Here is a 22,342-nt window from a genome sequence, read left to right as displayed (position 1 = left end):
GTGTTTCACAGTTTGTCTTGCACATTGCTTTACAAAAACCATACAGGAAGCAGTTTGACCAGCAATCTAAGGGTTTTTAGAGAAATGCCAAGTCACTCTGCATCAAGGGTGAATTCTCCTTTTGAGCTAGACCTAACTGGTCAATTAGAACTGACCCATGGGATGGTTTTTTTGATTGTTGTTTAGTCATTAAATTGAAAGTGTTAGTCACTCAGTCCTATCCAACTCTTTGTGATCCTACGGACTGTAGCCCACCAGGCTCCTCTGTCCATGGAATTCTCCAGGCAAGAATATTGCGGTGGGTAGCCAATCCCTTACTCCAGGGGATCTGCCCAACCCAGGGATCAGACCCAAGTATTCCACATTATAGGCAGATTCTTTACTAAATTGTGTCCAGCTCTTTTGTGAGCGGTTACTTTGTTATTTGAGGTATGTTAGTTTGGTCCTTCTAGAGGAAGTTAGAGCACAGTGGTCCTGAAACTGGTGTGTAACAGAAACCACCTAGATCTAGGACCTAGAGGCCCAGGCTCATGGAAGTAGGATTCAGCACCTGGTGATTCTGATACTCACCAAAGTTTCAGAATCACTGTTTTAGAGGAAACCCGTGCACCCAGTCACAGTTGGCTCTTGAACACTGCAGGTTTAGGGGTGCTGACCCTCCACACGTTTGAAAATCAGAGGTAACTTTATACTGGGGCCTCCATATCTGCAATTCCACATCTGCGGAGTCAATCAACCTCAGGTCGTAGTGCTGTAATACGTATTTACTGAAAAAAATCCCCATATAATGGACCCAATAGCAGTTAAAAAAAACCCTGCTGTTCATGGGTCATCTGTACATGATTGCTAAGACTCTTTCCAAAGCTTGTGTCCCAAGAAAAGAATTTCAAAAGGCACCACACCTATTTCATGGTCCCAATGTGGGGATTATGTGAGTATGTATGGAAAGTTACAGGTGCTCAGTAAATTAGCCCTAATAGAGGCTGGAGATAAAGGTGTGCCAGGCTGGACCCAGGCAGCGCACTCACTCTGGGTTGTATTTTCAGCCACAGTGGGGAAGGCCCAGGTGGGACAAGATGACCGACACTCCAGGTAGGAAGGCCACATCAGGTGGGATGGTCAGAGACTCGAGACACCTCTGGGACACTCAGATCACAGGCCCATTGGTCAGCAGACCTGCCCATCCACCTGGAGTCCAGCTTGGCTTGTGTGGCCCAGGCACCCCCTTACACTTGCCGCAGCACACTCACCCAACGCCATGCGGTCCAGGCTGCCCACCACCAGGCTGTCGAAAATATGGCCCCTCAGGCGCTGGGCCACGCTGCTGTGGCGCCCCAGGTCCTGGCCCATGAGCAGGAGCATCTGTGCAAAGGTGTAGCCACCTAGGGAGAGTGCGTGCACCACCAGTGGGCGGCTGGCCAGGGCCCCAGGCCCTCGCAGCAGTGCCAGCACGTGGGCAGCCCACCTCAGGCCCCGGCGCGGGCACAGGAAGTGGCTCAGCGCGCTCTCCACGGCCAGCACGTCGAAGCCGCAGGCCAGGTACAGCTGCAGGTACTTGCCCTGGGCAGCTGGCCCCGCCCCCAGCCAGGGCAGGAACAGGAGCAGTGGGCGGGGCCCTGGGGACCCCGCGGGGCCCGGCCTGCAGTACAAGTGGATGGAGCGGGAGAGCTGGGTCACCGTCACGTCGGCGGGGAGCAGCGGGACCATGGCCGCGCCCTGGAGGCCAGAGGAAGGAGGAGTGGTAGTGGGCCTCCGCTGGCCCCCGCGGTTCCCCCACACACATCCGCTCTCAGATGGCTGCGGCTGGGATTAGTTCTCGGAGGGCCCTTTAAGCTTCTGCAGTTCTAATGCCCTTCGGGGAGCTGGGCAGTCAGCCCGGAGAGGAGGGGTCAATACTCCAGCTGCCCTCAATCTCTCCCTCAATCCCTTGCCCACCCCTGCCCTCCCGCTCTCCTCACACCCAGGAGTGGGGTCTGGAGAGGAGGAGGGACCAGCCATGGCGGGGTTGGGGGTGTGGGGAAAGGCAGCATCTCCCTCGACTCTTGAGAAGAGCTTTGGATTCCCACCCCAGCCTCTCTAATTGCCTCTGTGCTTTACACACACACCATTTGGAAGTTGAGGGGCCAAGTCTGTCCACCCCGGTGCACTCCCAGCAGCCCTTCTGCCATCAGCTGAGGGGAGTTTGGAGTCAGAGGGTAGTACCAGAGTCAAAGCATGCAGGCCCCCCTACCCCATAACCTATCCCGGGCCCCAGCTCCCCCACTCCGCTCCCCATACCTACTGTCTTCAGGGCAGAACCCCTCACCTGCAGGAGGTGGACTCACCTCCATCAGCCTCCTTTCCCTTCCCTCTGGCTCAGCCCCGGAGGGAAGATGGGAGGGGTCAGGGACCTGGGAGACCTTGGTCCTCAACCTCCTGCTCCACTCCCCAACCCTTCTTAAGCCCATTGGCAACATGAGCTTCTGGGCTGGGAGCCAGGGTGTCTGGCTCACAAGTCAGCGACATCCCCAGCCCAGATAAAAGTCTGGGAGGAGGCATGTGGGTTGCAAGGTGCAGTATTTCCCTGGGACAGGTGGGTAGAGACCAGCCTTTCCTTCTGGAAGTGCCTCCGCCTCAGTTTCTCTGCTTGTGATCCTAACCAGAGAAAGAGGAGCCATCCACAGGCACCCCAACAGCTTCCTGTCTTTTGATCACCCCCGCCCTCCCCCCCCCCCCCACACACACATCCACACACCCACCCACCCACCCACCAGTGGCTCCACCTCACCCTTCACTTTTCAGGGCAGGCTGACCTCAGGATGGCCGGGCACAGGGGCTGCCCCAGGCAGGAATCCAACTCAGGAGACCTGGTCTCTCACAGAAGAGGGCTTTCTGCTTCTCTGCTCTTCTGCCCTGCACTGAAGATTCCCTTTGAAGCAGGGTGATCGGAGGCTCCACGGTGGCGGGTGGGGGGTGGGGGGTGGGGTTGGTCTGACATCCTGTCAAGGTAGGTAGGCAGGTTCTCCCCAGGGAAGAAAAGGGAAGTCGGCTCTGGAGCATCAGGGGCTGAGCGGCTGGCAAGGAGGAGGGAGCCAGGAGGAGATGTTGCATAAGGACCTGGCTGTGACCTCGCACGTCATTCTCCCACCCCGTGTTAACCTCTTCCTCCCTACCCCGCCGCTGCTCTCGGTGGGAAGCGAACGAATGAGAAGCAAAACTTGTGTCCGCACTGCGGAGTCGGAGCTTCAGGAAGTCAATTAAGGGGAGGGGTTTCCTTCGGACCCCGCACCACCGGGAGTCCTGCTCCTCGATCCTCGCCATTCTCCGGGAAGGACACTGCTCCTCCCACCGCTCCCCGTGGTTCACAGTGCTTCCAGCTCCTTTCCTTTCTTCTAGTCTCTGGGAAAACCTAGGGACAAGAAGTAGGAAGGACTTTTCACGGTGGAGATGCTGGGGCGAGAAGGGGGCGGGGCAGAGGGTGTTCCCTGCCCGGGGGATGCGGGGACTCCCGCGTGTGGGTGCTTTAGGAGCAGTGTGGCACAGTATCCAGCAGGTGGCACCAGAATCCATCGACCTGCTGGACCCCAGGGAACCAGAGTGGGGCAGTTTCCTGGGCGACGGGCAGCCTTTCTGAAAGCCCTGCCCTTGGCAACCGTTCCCTGGTTGCCCATGTCCCTAGTAAAATTTTGGTTTCTGAAGGACAGGCTGGGGGTAAAATAATCTAATCTCAGAAAGGAGAGAGGCTGGCTGAGGATGGGAGAAGACCCTGAAAGACCTGCTCTCTGCTGTCATTTATTGCTAAGTACAGGTCACTGCAGCAGGTGCATCCCACACTCAACTATACTGTAAGGCACTCACACATATCCCTGTGTTGTGGATGGGGAGAATGAGGCTCAGAGAGACAAAGTGTCTTGCCCAGGTCACCAGTGATGAGAGGTATGCCCAGTTAGGAAGCTGGACCTGCCTGGATGGCCCTTCCCTTCCACTGCACCTCCTAGTTCTGGAAGTCTGAAGGGTCCAACCCCACAGAGAAGCTGGCGTGGGGGTTGCTTCTGGGGCCCGGACCTGTTGGGAGACCAGGAGAGAGCAGTGAAGAGAAATCCACCCCTTCCAACCCAGCTGTTCTTGCCTGCCGTGGGTTGGGTATCTCTCTATTCAGGGTTCCCTCATCTTGTAGGGGGCTCCCCTCTGTCAGAGGACCACACAGTTGGAGGGGAGGGGATTTAGGGCTTCTTGGGGGTTATGTGCACCCCCTAGGGAAACCAAAGACAGGTGACCTCTCTAAGGAGGACACAAAGCTGGAGCCCAGGACTATTCTGGGGAGAAGAATCAGGAAAGGATGCTTCAGCAGCTGTGCAGAGGAGAAAAGCAACTTCCACTGGTTCAAGGGACAGAGACTGAGGGACTTCCCTGGTGGTCCAGTGACTAAGACTCCAAGCTCCCATTGCAGGTTCAACCCATGGTCAGGGAACTACATCCCACATGCCACATCCATTTCTTATACAGCTAAGACCTGGTGCAGCCAAATAAATAAATATTGAGGGGGAGGGGGTAAGGACAGAGATTGGGAGGATTCAATTCAATGATCGATTTGGCTCTCACTGCCTCATGGTCTCGTATCTCTGCCTACTCCCCATCTCCATCAGGATACTGAGTAGGATCTCATGCTGAACAGAAGCAGCACCGCAACTGCTGACTCTGTTAGGTGTCCAATGAAACAGAGCCAACAGGACATACGTACACGATATTGATTTATGCCTGAGAACCGGGAGAGCCATCCAGCCTGAGTCCAGCTCCAAAAGCAGGAAGAGGTCTATGTCTGCACTCAAGGACTTAGGCAGAGGAAGCAAATGCTCTCTTAGCCTGTTGTTGTTGTTCTCTTCAGGCCTTCAGCAGATTGGATGAAGCCCACCCACACTGGGAAGGACAACCCACTTTACCCAGCCTTGCAGATTCAGGTGTTCATCCCATCCAGAAATACCTGCCCAAACACCCAGAATGTGTGACCAAATATCTGGAGACCACAGGACCCAGTCAGGTTCACACATAAAATTAATCACCACACTCCCTCACCATCCTCCCAGACCTGGTTCTCCTTTAACTTACCCCATCTCAAAAAATAGCAATTCCATTTTTCTAGTTGCTCAGATAAACAAATAATAACAACCCCCATCCAAACTGTTGGAGCCACCCTCAATTCCTACACCCCAAGTTTAATCCATCAACAAATCCTGTCTTCACTGTATGCATAATATATCTTCAGTCTGACCACGTCCTCCATTCTCTCCCATAGCAATGCTGGCCCAGGCCATCACCATCTCTTGCCTGGGTTCCTGCAGTGAGCTCCCGTTCTCCCAGCCCCCCGTGTTGTCTCCCTACAGGATCTTCCCAACACAGCAGCCAGGTGATTCTTTTATTTTTAAAAAAAATTTTTTATCTTATTTATTTATTTGGCTGCACCAGGTCTTGGTTGCAGCATGCAGGATCATTAGTTGTAGCATGCAGACTCTTAGTTGTGGCGTGTGGAATCTAGTTCCATGACCAGGGATGGAACCCGGGCCCCCTGCATTGGGAGTGCACAGTGTTAGCCACTGGACCACCAGGGAGGTCTCAGGTGATTCTTTTAAAACATAAACCAGAGCAACTCATGCCTCTGTTCAAAGCCTTTCAGAGGCCAGGCACCCCTGGTGGCAAAGTAAAGCCCAGTCTCTCTCTCTCTCTTTTTTTCCATTTCTTATAAATGTATTACATAATAATATTATGATTATTATCAATAATAATAAAAGAAACATAGATGACTTGGGGTGTATCACGTCAGGTGCAGGAGGCCTCGGGACTGAAGCAGGAGGTAAAATCTCTCAGATGGAACTCCATACGAAAGAAGGGGCAAAGCAGAACTGACCATGTAAAGTTAAAAGCCCCAAGTGAACGGAACCCAAAACCCACAGGTGAGTGAGAGTGTGTGTTTGGCAGTCTGTTACAGTGCCACTGTGTGTATGACCTGGTCTGTTAGTGAAAGTGTTCCTGGGTGTGAATCTGCCCAGAGAATGGGGCCAGTGGGCCAGGGCGGGGCAGGTGGGCACAGATAAGTGTGCCAAACCCCTGGCACACTTCTGTGCTGTGAAAACTTCTGTTTTCTGTATTTAAAAAAAAATTTTATTTAAAAAGCTAGAAATGTAGACAGCAACTTGTGAGTGACATGGATGGAGCTTAGTCCAGAATCCAAACCCTAGGACTGAAAACATCCTGGGTCCCCCAGCCCACAGGTCATTGCTGAGTGTGAGGAGTCACAGTAAGGGGGGCTGGGGTGCCCACTGGGGTCTTTGCCTCTCCCCAGGTGGTGGCCTGACTCTAGGGGTGCCCCTATGATCCCCTCCTAGAAGCTCAATGGGAGGCGGAGCACTGCCTCCCAGGGCCTTTGGGGGCCTCTCCCAAGCAGCAAGACTTCTCCAAGAAGGCCCCCTCAGGCTCGGCGGGTAAAGCTCAGTCTTACTGTGGCCTACAAGGCCCCGTGTGGTCCGGCCCCACTAAGCCAGACCTTGTTTTCTCTCCCACTGCCCTCACCGGCTCTGATCCCATCGCACAAGGCTTGCTATTCTCCAGTGCTTCCCCCCAGCCAGAGCCCTCCGCTTCCCCAGAAACCCCCAGGGCTCACTCCTTCACGTCCCTCGAGTCTCTACTCCAGCTGCATCTTGTGAAACAACCTTCTCTCTGACACCTTGTACGAAACAGCAAACCACCACCCTACCCCCACTGCTGGCATTCCCTCTTCTTCCTTTGTTGTTTTTCACAACAATCACAAACATACTCTCTGCATGAGTGAATGATTAAGTACAACGCATCGCCTAATACACACCGGTAAGTAGAGCAATGCTGAGATACAAAGATAGACAGGACACCATGTTCCCCTGGCAGAACTCGGCACCTGGCTGGGCAGGTAAACTTGATGTTCTGTCTGTGGGGAGTGGCGTGTATACATATGATAACATATGACGCTCCTGGAGGGTTTGCCGTATGCTGGGCATTGTATAGGCCTGTGTTATGTCATTTAATATAGCCCCAGGAAGTGGAAACTGTGTCCTCGATTCCAGAGGAGAAAACAGGCCCAGAGAGGCAAAGTGATTTGCCCAAGGTCCCCCAGCTACTCAGCCACTGAACTGAGACTGTGACACCATCGCTTGCTCTCTAGCCCCCAAGTCCCTCCTCCTCCCACTTTCCCAGGGGATCCCAGAGGTGGAGAAGGAAAAAGAGGAGAGGAAGGGAGAGTTTTTTGCTCTGCAGGAGAGAAGCAGAGTGGGACTGAGCCGGCAGGGGGCCCTGGGTGTCTGGGCAACTCGCCAGCCCCTGCCGGCCTCTCTCCACCCCCTTTACTCGTGTGGCCTCTACAGCCCTGGGGGTTGATGGGGCTCCCTCCCCTGGCACCAGCCTTCTCTGCCACACCCCTACCCTTGCCTGGGGCCTGGCTACACAGGGATCCCTTTCTGGCCCAGTGAGGCATGTAACCCCGGGCTGACAGGCGTCCGGATGCCAGGGCAGCTTGGCTGGCCAAGGGTGAGGTCACGGGCTGAGCACTTGGTGCCTGGCCCCTCCTCCCTCCCATCAGAGTCTCACTCCTCACCCTGTGGGCTGCAAAATGCCCCCCTGCAACCTCTCTCCTGCATCACAACCGGATCTGGCCTTCCCTGGCAAGGCCTGGTGTATTAGTTTACTGTGGCTGCTGTAACAAATTACCACGAATTTAGCTTCTTATAAGGAGAAGGCAATGGCACCCCACTCCAGTACTCTTGCCTGGAAAATCCCATGGACGGAGGAGCCTGGTGGACTGCAGTCCATGGGGTCGCAAAGAGTCGGACACAACTGAGCGACTTCACTTTCACTTTTCACTTTCATGCATTGGAGAGGGAAATGGCAGCCCACTCCAGTGTTCTTGCCTGGAGAATCCTGGGGACGGGGGAGGCTGGTGGGCTGCCGTCTCTGGGGTTGCACGGAGTCGGACACGACTGAAGCGACTTAGCAGCAGCAGCAGCAGCTTCTAATAAACAACACAAATGTTCTATCTTATGGTTCTGGAAGTCTGAAGTTGAAAATGGATCCTCCATGCTGTGTTCCTTCTGGTTTTTCTTTCTTTTTTTTTTTTTTTTTTTTGGCTATGCTGCATGGCATGTGAGATCCCAGTTCCCTGACCGGGGATCAAACCTGCATCCCCTGCACTGGAAGCAGAGAGTCTTAACCACTGAGCCACCAGGGAAGTCCCTGCCTCTGTTCCTTCTGGAGGCTCTAGAAAAGAGAAAATTCCCTTGCTTTTTCTGGTTTCTAGAGACCACCTGAATTCTTCAGCTCTGGGCCCCTTCCTGCATCTTTAAAGCCAGCAGTGCATCATCTTCAAACCGCACTGCCTTTCTGACCTCGGTTCCCACGGTCACATCTGCTCCGACTGACACTCCTGCCTCCCTGGAAAGTGAAAAGTGTCTGACTCTTTGCGACCCCATGGACTGTGTAGCCCACCAAGCTCCTTTGTCCATGGGATTCTCCAGGCAAGAATACTGGAGTTGGTTGCCATTTCCTACTCCAAGGGATCTTTCCAACCCAGGGATCAAACCCCAGTCCTCCACATTGCAGGCAAACGCTTTACCATCTGAGGCACCAGGGAAGCCTCCCTAGGGGACTCTTGTAATCATCGCTCCATCCAGATAATCCATAATAATGGCCTGCTTTGAAACTGTTGATGTGGTCTCATCTGCAGAGTCCCTTTGGCCGTGTGAGAGTCACTAGAGTGACTAGGACATGGGCATTTTTGGAGGGCCATCATTCAGCTTACCACACCCAGCAGGATGCTCACCTCCTCTGTGTTTATGGCCCTTTTACCTGAACCTTGCTCTCTGCTAAATACCACGGACAAGGACTTCCCTGATGGTCCAGTGGCTAACACTCCCCGCTCCCAATACAGGAGGCCCTGGTTTCAATCCCTGGTTGGGGAACTAGATCCCAAATAAGAGTTCACATGTTACAACTTGAAGCTCCTGTGTGCCTCGGCGAAGATGGAAGACCCCGCATGCTACAACTAAGACCCAGCACAGCCAAAGAAATACATATTGAAATACAGTAGACTCTGTACCACACCATTCCTAAGAGATGGGTTCAGGTCCCCACTGTATGATGGAGAGCTTGCTGACTCTAGAGCCTGAGGGCTCGCTGTGCTCCCAAGGGTGCTTCCCCAGATTGGAAATGAACCTCTCCCTCCTGGGAATTCCCACCGGCCCCTGTGCTTTAGCTCGGAGCCCCTTGGGTTTGCATCTTGGTCTGGCCCACAGGCTGCCCCGAAGTAGGGGGTTGTGTCTTAACTCCTGGGGTCCTGGCATGGGGCATGGAGGAGCAGGCACATGGGCAAAGTCAGGATGGTAAGAAGAGAGAGGATTTTCTGGGCTGGGTTTTGTGGGCTCTGGCAACCCCCCGGCCATGCATGTAAGGTTGTGCGTCTATTTTTCTGGGCTGAGGGAGCACCAGATTCTCAGAAAGGGGTTGACCTCTGAGGATCAACAAACCCTGCTCTGGCTGGTCCTCACCCGCCTTTTCCGGGCTCCCTTCTCTGAACCAGCCTTCTGCAAAGATTCACCCAGCACCAGGGGTTGAGGCCAAGGAGGCTGGGAGGAGCTGCTGGGATGAGGGTTGGTTCATAGTGCACTCTCCCTCGCATCAGTCCACGCTTCGGTACTTCCTGCACTTCCACAGCACGGGGCTTCCCTGGTGGCTCAGACAGTAAAGAATCCGCCTGCAACGCAGGAGACACAGGTTTGATCCCTGGGTTGGGAAGATCTCCTGGAGAAGGGCATGGCTACTCACTCCAGTATTCTTGCCTGGAAGATTTCATGGACAGAGAAGCCTGGTGGGCTACAGACCATGGGGTTGCAAGGAGTCAGATTCGCCTGTGCAACTAACACTTTCACTTTCACACAGGATGCCACTCTCTGCCCTCGTCCCATTGTCACCCCCACCTCTCCCCCACTCTCCATATCTCAGTGTCCACTCTGACTTCCCTTATCACATCCCAAGCCCCTGCCTGCCCCAAGGCTCCTGGCCGTCTCCACCCTTCAAGTTTTTCCTGTCCTTACCCTGCAGACATGACTTCACCCTCCTATCGGCATCGACCCAGCCCAAAGGGAAAAGTGAGCATTCCTCACAGCTCTGCCCGAGCCAGGACTAGAACACTGCCCTCCCGGTTCCCAAGTGAGGCTTCTTCAGACACATTATTAGTTGTTATTATTATTATCACTGTTACTGTTAATGATAGAGTTTGATGAATTGCTTATTTCACATTGTGAAACAAGATGCTTATTATAAGCAATCTGCTCCAACTGCCTGAGGCAACAGTATTTCTGATTTACCCCTCACCCTTGTTTTTATTCCTAGAAAAGTTTTGCAAGAAACTCCACCAGCCCCCCTCTCACAGGCAACCTGATCAGAGGTTACACCTGTGCTGGGAGTAGGGCCCAGAGCACAGAAACAAATAGACCACAGGCCACTTGTACCCACAGCCTGTGTTTCAGGGCGAGGGGACCCCAGGGCATCCAACTGGGCAGCCCCAAGCCTGGAGCCTGTCTGCTCCTTCCTTCCTCACCCAGCCCAGGTGCTGTGGCAGGTAAGGTAGAAGTGAGTCCCCAGTGTCAACTTTGCCATTTACATAATGAAGGCGTCAGGTCTCAGGAAAGGAGGAGATCTGAGATGAGGACAGGAAATTGCTGTGAGGTTCCTCAGTCAGCGGCAGGAGGAGCTGGCCCTGGGTTGGGGCTGCTGGCTTCTCCTCTGGCAATAGAGGTTGAGTAGGGGGCCTCCCCCCATCCACGTCCTGACCAAACCTCACATGGATGCTGCCGTGGTGGCTGTGGTCATTCCCCCCTTGGGCCCATGGGCCCCTCAGCTGCTTCTCTGTTCCTCCCAATACCTGAGGGCTGGGGGCATTGCCAGGAGGTTGGAAAGGTGGCAGGTCTCCACTCCCCTGCTGCGGAAAATGACTCGGTTCTCCTGGCCCTTGTGGGAAGGCTTCCTGCTGTCAAAAACCAAAGCCCAGCGGCAGTTTGCCCCAACCCCTGTTTGTGTGGGAGAAGGGGCCGAGCCCCAGTTTCGGCTCTCAATCTTTTTCCCCCACTGCCCTCTGATCCTGATCCTGGGTGCTCCCAGGGTCTGGGTAGGATGGGAGGGGCAGAGTAGGGACCTCAGCTCTAAGCAAGGTGTGTGCTTTTACACTGGGATGCTAGAACCAGGACACTTTTCCCTGGGGCCCACTCTGCCCTATAAAACCTAAACAGATCAGCCTCACAGATGGTATCACTGCTCCTACCAGCCGCAACCTCTTTACTTCTACCTGCTGGGGAGAGTGCACCTTGCCGTCCCTTCCTGGGTAGGAATCCTCCTCTCCCAGCCGCTTCTGTCTCTTACTCATCCCTACCTGCTCCTGGTACCCCATCCCCCTCCAGTCTCTTCTGTATGCTCCCCCCAAACTTCAACCCCTCCACTCATCCCAGAGGCTTTGTTTGTCACCCCTGGAATCATAACATCATGGTAATATGGCAGCAAACAGCTCCCTAGTATTTTGTGTGCCATTTCTATGTATCCAAAGCATTTGGGGGACTTTCCTGGTGGCTCAGTGGCTAAGACTCTGCCCTCCCAATCCAGGAGGCCTGCGTTCGAACCCTGGTCAGGGAACTAGGTTCCACATGTTGCAACTGAAGACTCAGCACAGCAATGCATATATATTTATGCATTTCGTGTATATAGACTCATCTAGTGGTCCCAGTTACTAGTTACTCTAGGGAGGAAGGGTTGTTTTTATCCCCATTTGCAAATGAGGAGTCTGAATCACTGGAAAACAGTAAGGTTGAGTTAAGTCTAAGGACTGCAGAAATCAAGGAGCTAGAGCGCCCCAAAGCAGACATTTGGCAACAGCTGTCCTTGTCAAAAGATGAAAGCACTCTTTTTCTTTTTTAAAAAACTGCACAGTAAGTGTGCAGCAGACCTCCCTGACCCTTGTCCCAGTCACTCCTAATCCCCAAGAGCTAAAGACACAAAGAGATGAAATGCAGGGACTCTCTGGGGAGGCTCCCTGCCAACCTGCCCCAGCTCCTCCACCCTGGGGGCCAGCTTGGTTCCTGGAGCCTCCTTCCTCTTACCACGCTGCTTCTCATTTGCCCCTATTTGTCTTCATCTCTCTTGGACAAAGCAGCCAATCAGCCACAGGCACTGGCCTTCTGGGTGCTGGGGAGGTGTTCTGACCTCCTGAGCAGAGAAGCCCCCACCCCAGGCATGAAATCTGACTCTTCTCAATGGTTTCTGCTGTGGCCCCTCCACCGTCCTGCCTCTGAGGGTCAAACCAACTCCACTCCCAGGTGGTTGGCTCATGGCTGCCAGGGGCATTCCTGGAATGTGACCTCATCCTCTCTCCGCAGAGAAGGGGTAGGAAATCTCAGAGCAAGGTTCAGAGGGAGCGTTAGAGAACAGCCAGGCTCAGGAAGGCTGGATAGGGCAGTGTCTGAGGGAAGATGTTAGCCAGGCAACTGGGAGGAGCCGAGAGGGGTCCTAGTGTAGGACTCAGGGAGATTGCAGGATTCTTGGGTGATGGAGGTGTTGAAGGTGTTGAAGCACTCCCCTGGGTGATACATGTTGTACTGAATGTGAAAAACTCTATTTTTCTAGTTAAAAAGTAATGTTTGGACAAATCACTGAGTTTTCACTGAGGGAAAGTATTTTCAAAAGATGTATCTGATAAAGGACTATCATCGAGAATATATAAAGAATTCTTAAAACTCCACAAGAAAAGGAAGTAGCTCAATTTTTAAATGAGCAAAAGAGTTGAAAGACATCTCACTGAAGAAGATGGTAAATAAGCAAAGGAAAAGGTGCTCAACATCCTATGTTATCAGGGAATTCCAAACTTAAAAAGCAATGTGATTCTGTTAGACATTCATTACAAGGGTTAAAATCTGAAACACTGACATCGCCAAATGCTGTTGAGCATGTGGAGAAACAGGAACTCTCATTCACTACTGGTGGGAATGCAAAGTGGGGAGACTGGTTGTTTCAAAACACTTTCTTACCATATGATCTAACAATTGTGTTCCTTGATATTTACCCAAATGAATTGAAAACATATGCCTATACAAAAACCTGCCTATGAATATTGTGGCAGCTCTATCATAACTGCCAAAACTTGGGAGGTAACCGAGATGTTCTTTAGTAGGTGGATGGATAACTAAATGTGATAATTGTAAGAATGGATAACTACAGACAATGGGATATGCTTCAGCACGAGGAAGAAAAGAGTTATCGAGCCATGAGACAGGAGGAAACTTAGACACATATTTCTCAATGAAGGAAACCAGCTTGAAAAGGCTACATACTATATGATTTCAACCAAATGACATTTTTGAAAAGGCAAAACATATTTTGGGCACCTGATGTGAAGAGCTGACTCATTGGAAAAGACCCTGATGCTGGGAAAGATTGAAGGTGGGAGGAGAAGGGGACGACAGAGGATGAGATGGTTGGATGGCGTTACTGACTCAATGGACATGAGTTTGAGTAAACTCCAGGAGTTGGTGACGGACAGGGAGGCCTGGCATGCTGCAGTCCATGGGGTCACAAAGAGTCGGACATGACCGAGGGACTGAACTGAACTGAATGGAGACACTGAAAGGATCAGTCCTTGCCGGGAGCTGGGGAACAGAAAGCAGTAATCTAGGTGAGACAGTGATGGTGATGGAGGGTGATAAGGGGTGACTGAGAAGGCTTTTAGAGATAAAGCTGCCTGGGTTTGCTGGTGAATTAGATGCAAGGGTGAGAGCAAGCAAGGAGTCAGGAAAAACAGATTTTTGGTTAGTCAACTGAGGAGGGGAAAGTAGTAACATTACATCAAATAGGAAAGAATGAGGGAGACTGAAGGGAAAGTTCTCTCGGTGGAGAGGTTGGCTGGTATTTTGTGGGAAATGACTAGGGGAAAGAGCTATGTTTTGGACATGACAAGAAGCATTTCTTAGTCGAGCAGAGATGTCAGGTAGGAGGTTAGACAATAGGAACCTGGAGCCCAGAAGTCAGAGTTGGTATTTAAAGCCAAGTTACCAGATGAGATTGCCTAAGCAAGACTATATACCATATGTGGAGGAGGCTGAGCAGCAGAGGAGGGGAGCCAGGCAGGCACTGCGTCTCCAGAGCCAAGAGGAGTAAGCAACAGCGGAAAAGGTGATGGAGGGTGTCTACTGTTTCAGGGAAGTCAAGAAAGAAGATTCAGGTCCACTGCACTTGGTCTTTACAGGAGCTGATTCAGGATTGCAGTGGGATGGAGGCCATGCTGGAGCAGGAGGTAAGGAAGTAGAGATGATGGGGTAGACAGTTGGAGAGGTTCTGCCGTGAGGAGCAAAGCAGTAGGCCAGTTGCTTGGCTAGTGCTTCTTACCACTGCTTTCCCCTACCTGTTGATTCTTGTGCTCTGTTATGTTACATTAAAAAAAATCATTGTGTATTGCTTATATGTGGAATCTTAAAAAGTTCAACAGGGATCTCCCTAGTGGTCCAGTGATTAAGTGGGTTTGATCCCTAGTGAGGGAGTTAAGAGATCAAATTGCCAACATCTGCTGGATAATGGAAAAAGAAAGAGTTCCAGAAAAACATCTGTTTCTGCTTTATTGACTATGCCAAAGCCTTTGACTGTGTGGATCACAATAAACTGTGGAAAATTCTGGAAGAGATGGGAATACCAGACCACCTGACCTGCCTCTTGAGAAACCTATATGCAGGTCAGGAAGCAACAGTTAGAACTGGACAGGAACAACAGACTGGTTCCAAATAGGAAAAGGAGTACATCAAGGCTGTATATTGTCACCCTGCTTATTTAATTTCTATGCAGAGTACATCATGAGAAACGCTGGGCTGGAAGAAGCACAAGCTGGAATCAAGTTTGCCCGGAGAAATATCAATAACCTCAGATGTGCAGATGACACCACCCTTATGGCAGAAAGTGAAGAGGAACTAAAAAGCCTCTTGATGAAAGTGAAAGAGGAGAGCAAAAAAGTTGGGTTAAAGCTCAACATTCAGAAAATGAAGATCATGGCATCTGGTCCCATCACTTCATGGGAAATAGATGGGGAAACAGTGGAAACAGTGTCAGACTTTATTTTTGGGGCTCCAAAATCACTGCAGATGGTGATTGCAGCCATGAAATTAAAAGACGCTTACTCCTTGAAAGAAAAGTTATGACCAACCTAGATAGCATATTCAAAAGCAGAGACGTTACTTTGCCAACAAAGGTCCATCTAGTCAAGGCTATGGTTTTCCCAGTGGTCATGTATGGATGTGAGAGTTGGACTGTGAAGAAGGCTGAGTGCTGAAGAATTGATGCTTTTGAACTGCTGTGTTGGAGAAGACTCTTGAGAGTCCCTTGGACTGCAAGGAGATCCAACCAGTCCATTCTGAAGGAGATCAGTCCTGGGTGTTCTCTAGAAGGAATGATGCTAAAGCTGAAACTCCAGTACTTTGGCCACCTCATGCGAAGAGTTGACTCATTGGAAAAGACTCTGATTCTGGGAGGGATTGGAGGCAGAAGGAGAAGGGGATGACAGAGGATGAAATGGCTGGATGGCATCACGGACTCGATGGACATGAGTCTGAGTGTACTCCGGGAGTTGGTGATGGACAGGGAGGCCTGGCGTGCTGCGATTCATGGGGTCGCAAAGAGTTGGACACGACTGAGCGACTGAACTGAACTGAGGGAGTTAAGATCCCACCTGCTTTTCAGCCAAAAAGCCAAAACATAAAATAGAAATACTATTGTAACAAATTCAATAAAGACTTTAAAAATGGCCCATATAAAATGTTCTTTAAAAAAATAAATAAAAATTAAAAGTACAACAAACCAGTGAATATAACATAAAAAAGTAGACTCTCAGATATAGAGAACAAACTAGTGGTTATCAGTTGGGGTGCAATATAGCGGTGGGGGAGTGGGAGGTTCAAAGTACTGGGTATAAGATACTGGCTCACAGATGTAGTGTACAACATGGGAAATACAGCCATTATTTTGTAATAACTGTAAATGGAAAGTAACCTTTAAAATTGTATAAAAATAAATCATCGTAGCTTTGTAATATAGTTGAATATTTATGTAAATGGATATATACCACCCGAGGAGCAAGTTTTTGCCATATATTCCATTTGTCACTCTTCTATCCCCAAAAGTGCTTAAGTATTTTTGCCTGTTATTCTTACAGCTGAGCTATAGAATAACTATTTCAAAAATTTTAAAAATCTCATTGATATTTTAACTGGAATAGTACTCAACATATAAGTCAAGTTGGAAAGAGTTAATGATCTTATAAAATAGTGAAAAGTTCTACCCAGAAACGAGATTTGTTTCTCCATTGGTCAAGGCCTTTTTCAATTTTTTCAGTTTTATTGAGGTACAGATTGACACACAAGGTTGTGAGAGAGGTGAGCATGTCGTGTGACGGTCTGGCACGTGCACACACTGTGGAAGGATTCTCACAGTCTCGTATAGCTCTCAGACAGCTCTGTAGGCTTCTTCACCCAGGTTTCTTTCATTTCCTGTTAAGTTTATTTCTTTCCTTAATGCATTTTGCCTATATCAAATGGGATATTTCTCCCAAATCTTGTATAGAAAAGCTATTGATGGAGATATTTAGCTTTAACCTGCTGCTGCTGCTAAGTCGCTTCAGTCGTCTCCCACTCTGTGCGACCCCATAGACGGCAGCCCACCAGGTTCCCTCATCCCTGGGATTCTCCAGGCAAGAATATTGGAGTGGGTTGCCATTTCCTTCTCCAATGCAGGAAAGTGAAAAGTGAAAGTGAAGTTGCTCAGTCGTGTCCAACTGTCAGTGACCCCATGGACTGCAGCCCACCAGGCTCCTCCATCCATGGGATTTTCCAGGCAAGAGTACTGGAGTGGGGTGCCATTGCCTTCTCTATTTAGCTTTAACCTAATCACAGTTTTTTCTAATGGATTTCCAAGTGTTTCACAATGTAATGCTATTTTGGCTTCTCATTTACTCTTTTCATACTTATGTTTCTTCTTCCTCCTTCTATTCCTCTTCACCTTCCTCCTCCTTTTTCTTCTCACATTTTTACATCTCAGTTTGGCTTCAAATTGCAAAACAAAGTCGTGTTGGAGAAAGCATTGATAGAAGAATCTCTACTTCTAATTTTAATGAGAATTTCTCTTGTGCTTGACAGTTAAGTATGGGGTTAGCTGTTCTTTTGAAATATAATTTTTATCAATAAAGGTAATATCCTCCCATTATTCTTTTTTGAATATCTTTTGAAAATCTAGTAAAATGAGAAAATGTATTTTTCGTAGTAGGCCTGTTGATATATTACTTAGTGCATTTAAATTTTTATTGAAAAAGGTATTGGTATCATACATTCAAAGAGTTTATAAAATTATATGTAAAAAAATAAAGTATATATGATATTATAAAAATATACTAAAATGGACACATATATCTACCACATAAGGTGAGAAATCGAACATGACCAGCATCTCTTCTTTTATTTTGTTTTTTTGGCCAAACAGTGAGGCATGTGGAATCTTAGTTCCCTGACCAGACATCAAACCCATGCCCCCTGCAATGGAAGTGTGGAATCTTAACCATTGGACCACCAAGGAAGTCCCTCCTTTCCTTTGGGAGGAAGGGAGCATCTTAGAAGCCCCCTGAGTTCCCTTCATCCAGTCTTAACCAGTCCCCGGTTATGTCTTCCCCTCCCCTAGGAAATGAGTCTCTTGATGTTTAGGCTAATCCCTTTCTTGCTTTTGTTTATGGTTTCACCGCATCTGTGTATTTTCCTAAACAGGGCTGAGAAGGAAACATAATCCTAACTGTGAAACGAAAGGCCACTCTTGCACTCTTCCAGGATGAGAGATGCTGAACAGAGCTTCTGGGTTTTGGTGTGACTTTGGCTTCCCTGAGAGTTTACAAGACCCTTTGCTGGGAATAACTGTGGAGCTCATCTCGAGGGAGCCCTGAAAAACACAGAGCTCACTGCGGTGAGAGCTGTAGTTGTGAAATAGACCTCGGACGTCTGGATGGAATATGGTCAGGGCAGTAGGCTGCGCTGTGCTCTCCGCTTCTTCTTTTTAAACACCTTTTATTTTATATTGGAGTATATCTGATTCACAAAGTCATGATAGATTCAGGTGTACAGCAGAGCGACTCAGCCATGCATATATGTGTATCCATTCTCCCCCCAACTCCCCTCCCATCCAGGCTGCCACACAATAGTGTGTGCTCTCTGCTTCGGAGCTCACTCCCATCTTCTCTCAGGAGCAGGCCTGGTGGGACCCTTCCTCAGCAGGTGTGGAAGGGTGAACAGCAGCCTCAGTGTACTCAGTCAAGACAAGGCAAGTACTGCAAACACCGACCGGGGCAGGCTCACCCAGCCATTCTGAGCTGAGAGTCTAAATATGGTGCAAGGATCTGGTGTCAAGGATCGTGGTGACAGCTGTCAATGTGTCCATCTCTTGAGTCAGTCACACTGCTCTGATCTGAACCCATGTCCCTTTACATGAGGCACACAGCTGACGCCCTGGAATCCCCCTTCACCATCTTCCCAGGAGATCCTTTTGCCTCTCTTCTGTGACAGATTTCCTATGCTTTCCAGAAAACCTGCATGAAAGATAAACTTTTTGAAATCTTGTGTTTCTGAAAAATCTATATATTCTGTCTTTTTACTTGATAGATAACTTGAATGAATCCAAATCCAGACTTTTTTATATGTAATCCTTTGTATGTTACTTTTTTTTTTTTTCCTTTTTGAAAGTTTCTTGACTCTTCTCTTTAATTTGCCTGGGTATGGGTTTATTTTCATCCAACCAACCCTTATAATCCAGTGACTCATATCCTTCTGTTCTGGAAAATTTCCTCCAATTAGTTCATTGATGATTTCCTCCCTTTCAATTTTCTCTTTTTAGAATTTATATTATTTCTATTTAGATTATTTCTATTATCCTGAAAGTGTCCTTTAAAATTCTTATCAACAAGAACGTACCTTTTAGCACAGAGAACTCTACTCAACCCTCTGTAATGGCATATTTGGGAAAATAATCTTAAAAAGAATAGACATGTATATGTATAACTGATTCACTTTGCTGTATACCTGAAACTATAATAACACATTGTAAATCAACTATATTCCAATTTTTAAAATGCTCTCATCTTTCCTCTCCCGCATTCCCACATTTTCTATCTCTTTGTATGTTTGTTTTACTTTCCAGGGAGATTCAATCAGCTTTACCTGCCTGTCTTTCTGTTGATTTTCTTGTTTCTGCTGTCATGACTTTATTTCTCAAGACATAATTGTTGCTTTTGCTATTCTCTGGCTGTTTCTTTGTATAGCACCTTGTTCTTGTTTCATGGATGCAGATCTTATCCCTTTAAGGATACTGTGGTCTTTTTGACCCTCTCTTCTCTCTGGGTAATCTGTTTCCTCGAAGTTACTTTTTTTCTGATTGTTTTGTTACTCTCTTCTGCCTTTGAAAATTCCCTAGATGTCTGGCAATCTTTGGCTATGATTGTGGGAATGGGAGGGCGGCTAGTCAGAAACTCTGAGCTCAGAAAGAGGCTGGGTTTGCCACTGCAGCATGGGCTAGCTGGGCTGTTTCTTATGTCAGTAACTTTAGGTCTTTCCTCTTGGACTGGTGAAATACCCCAGAGTAGTGTCATCTCCTGTTTAGGTCCTACTCCCAGCACTTGGGGAGCCTGATGGTGACAGAAAGCTCAGCATGTCTGCATTTCACCATTCCATCTGGCAAGGTCAACTGATCCTTTGGATTTCAGTATTTTTCAGTGTGGTATCTCCATTGACATCCGTGCTCCAACCCAGACACCTTCTATCTTATCTTCAGAAGAAAACTCCCCAGACTCTGGGATATGAGCGGAGCTGTTGCCCAGGGGTTTGGAGCTAGGGGAGAGATGGAGGAATCTAACTGCCCATCCTGGTCCTTATCCTAGCAACCTCTTCCACCTTTCACTTCTGGGAATCCATAGGTACCACGGAGAAGTTCTCCATGCCTCTGAGAATCTTGCAATGCAGATCCAGTCAGCTTTCAGCTCCCGTCAGCCGTGATAGCTGACATGACTTTTTCCTTGGCGCCAATAAGTCAGTGCTGGTCTGCCATTCTGCTTCAAAAATGTTGTGGCTGTGGTCTTTTTACATGTTCTCTCTATCCTTGTAGGTTTATCTCTTGATTTAAAAAACCTCTTTATTGAAGTTTTAGTGGGATTTTGGGAAGGAGTGAAAGTAGATATACACATTCAATTACCATCTTAACTCAAAACCCTAACTTCCCTTTACAACATGTTTTTAAAAATATAATTCCTGGGAATCACCTTCCTTGGCCATGGAGGGCTGTTATTTTAATGTTTTGGGGTATGTTTATTTCTGTCTTTCCATTTAGAAGTGTTTCTGTGAACATGATTAGCAGGAAATGAGCCTTTCTATGAGGAGGATTAAAGGAAAATGTCTCTAGTGGGATAACTTTTATTAAGTATATAAGAGAAACCCAGAGGCTGGATCTCAGTATGCAGTCTCCAGGCAGCCTCTAAATGACAAGGTGGGGCCGGGGTGAGTTTCCCTACTAGAGGAAGAACCCTATAGTGATCCCTGAGGGTGCATCCAGGGAATGCCCTTGGCAAGGTTTTGTTTAGAGACTCAGAATAAATCCCAGATTTCATCAGTGATGTGCCCTGGAAGGGTGGTGGGTGTTCAGTCAGTGGCCTGATTTTATCTTACATCAATTGTGGGGATTCTGTAATAAAGTGAGCCCTGGATGCCTTTCTGAAATGCTACCCATTGCCCATTTGGGCCCCAGAATTGTTCATTCACTTGTTATTCATTTCGCTAATACACCGACCGTGAGCGTGCCCCTGGGCCAAGTGCTATGCTGGCCATACCTGAGACAGACCTGCCCTGGGTAACTCTTTAAGCACCCACTCCCCAGTCTTACAGAGCAGCAAGTTAGAGGGGTCAGGGTAACATCCAAGGCTGTAATCTGGTGACACATCTTCTCTCTATGTAGCTTGTGTTGAGGACTAAAGTGAGGAGATGCCCAAGCACCCACCATGGTCAGATGTCTGGGTTTTTCCAGGACAGCTTTATATGGTGCAGAGAACCCACTGTGTTTTATGTTTTCCTGATACTTTCAAATAGGAACATTTGGGGGATTTAGAGATTCAAGTCTGCATAAACCAGCCAGTACTACTTAAATCAGTCACTGCAACAGAACCACAGGGTCCCTGAAGTGTCCACAGTAACTGCCCTGCTCATGAATAATTTTCCACACTGGCCTGGGTGCTCTTATAATCCTGGGCTAACACTCTTTGACGGAGAAGGCAATGGCAACCCACTCCAGGACTCTTGCCTGGAAAGTCCCATGGACGGAGGTGCCTGGAAGGCTGCAGTCCATGGGGTCGCTGAGAGTTGGACACGACTGAGCGACTTCACTTTCACTTTTCACTTTCCTGCATTGGAGAAGGAAATGGCAACCCACTCCAGTGTTCTTGCCTGGAGAATCCCAGGGATGGGGTAGCCTGGTGGGCTGCCGTCTATGGGTTTGCAGAGTCGGACACGACTGAAGTGACTTAGCAGTAGCAGCAACACTCTTTGACTTCACTGTTCTCCTCTTGCCCATTATTAGAAACAAGTTGTAAACCACTTCTCACAAGGCTCTTTTTTTTTTTTTTTTGAGAACTCAGTCTTAGCAAAAAGAAATGTTACACACGGATTGAGCCTTGGCTGTTCATCTATGAAATGTTGGGGGCACTTCAAACTATTGAAAGCCACCGGGTGATGGAGAAGACAGCAGAGAGACTGAGTTCAGGTTGCCAAACTGTGCCATCTTGGACAAATTCCTGAGTTATTTTTTCCCCCCAGCCTTAATTTACCTATCTGTGAAATGGGTACACCCACAGATTTGTTGTCAGGGACTAATGAAACAAGGGGTGTGGACGAGCTTATTACACTTTCCACTCACGGCTTAATAAACATAGTGGTTCTTCTTGCCCGGGTGCCACCCTGGGCAGGCTGCGGTGTGTGTGCACGCGCGCGTGTGTACACACGAGTGTGCACGCGGTGCTCTAGCCCGCGGTGTTTCCCGGGGAGGGCATGCGAGTGGATGTGTGTGATGGGCCGCCCTGGGAGCGTGCGGCTGCCGGCACCAGGCTGAGAGCGCGGCACCGGCGCCCGCCCCGGCCGGCGGGCAGCGCTGAGTGAGTGAGCGCGCGTGGGGACGCAGGCACAGAGGCGGCGGCGGCTCGGGGCTGCGGTGCGCGCCCGCCTGCCGGCCGGGTTGGGGGCGGACCGCGGGCCGC

At 49.4% G+C, this 22,342-nt stretch overlaps 1 long non-coding RNA gene across 1 annotated transcript; it reads left to right on the top strand.

Annotated features, from left to right (window-relative positions):
• Nucleotides 1-1,618: 1,618 nt before the first annotated feature.
• Nucleotides 1,619-18,082, top strand: LOC120877321. Its single transcript, XR_005724313.1, has 3 exons — nt 1,619-1,741; nt 5,798-5,927; nt 17,829-18,082. It is a non-coding gene; the product is annotated as an uncharacterized LOC120877321 (long non-coding RNA).
• Nucleotides 18,083-22,342: the final 4,260 nt, after the last annotated feature.

This window comes from Oryx dammah, unplaced genomic scaffold (genome assembly GCF_014754425.2).
Source record: "Oryx dammah isolate SB20612 unplaced genomic scaffold, SCBI_Odam_1.1 HiC_scaffold_18, whole genome shotgun sequence".
NCBI classification, from domain to species: domain Eukaryota; kingdom Metazoa; phylum Chordata; class Mammalia; order Artiodactyla; family Bovidae; genus Oryx; species Oryx dammah.
This window is presented reverse-complemented; position numbering and strand designations above follow the sequence as displayed.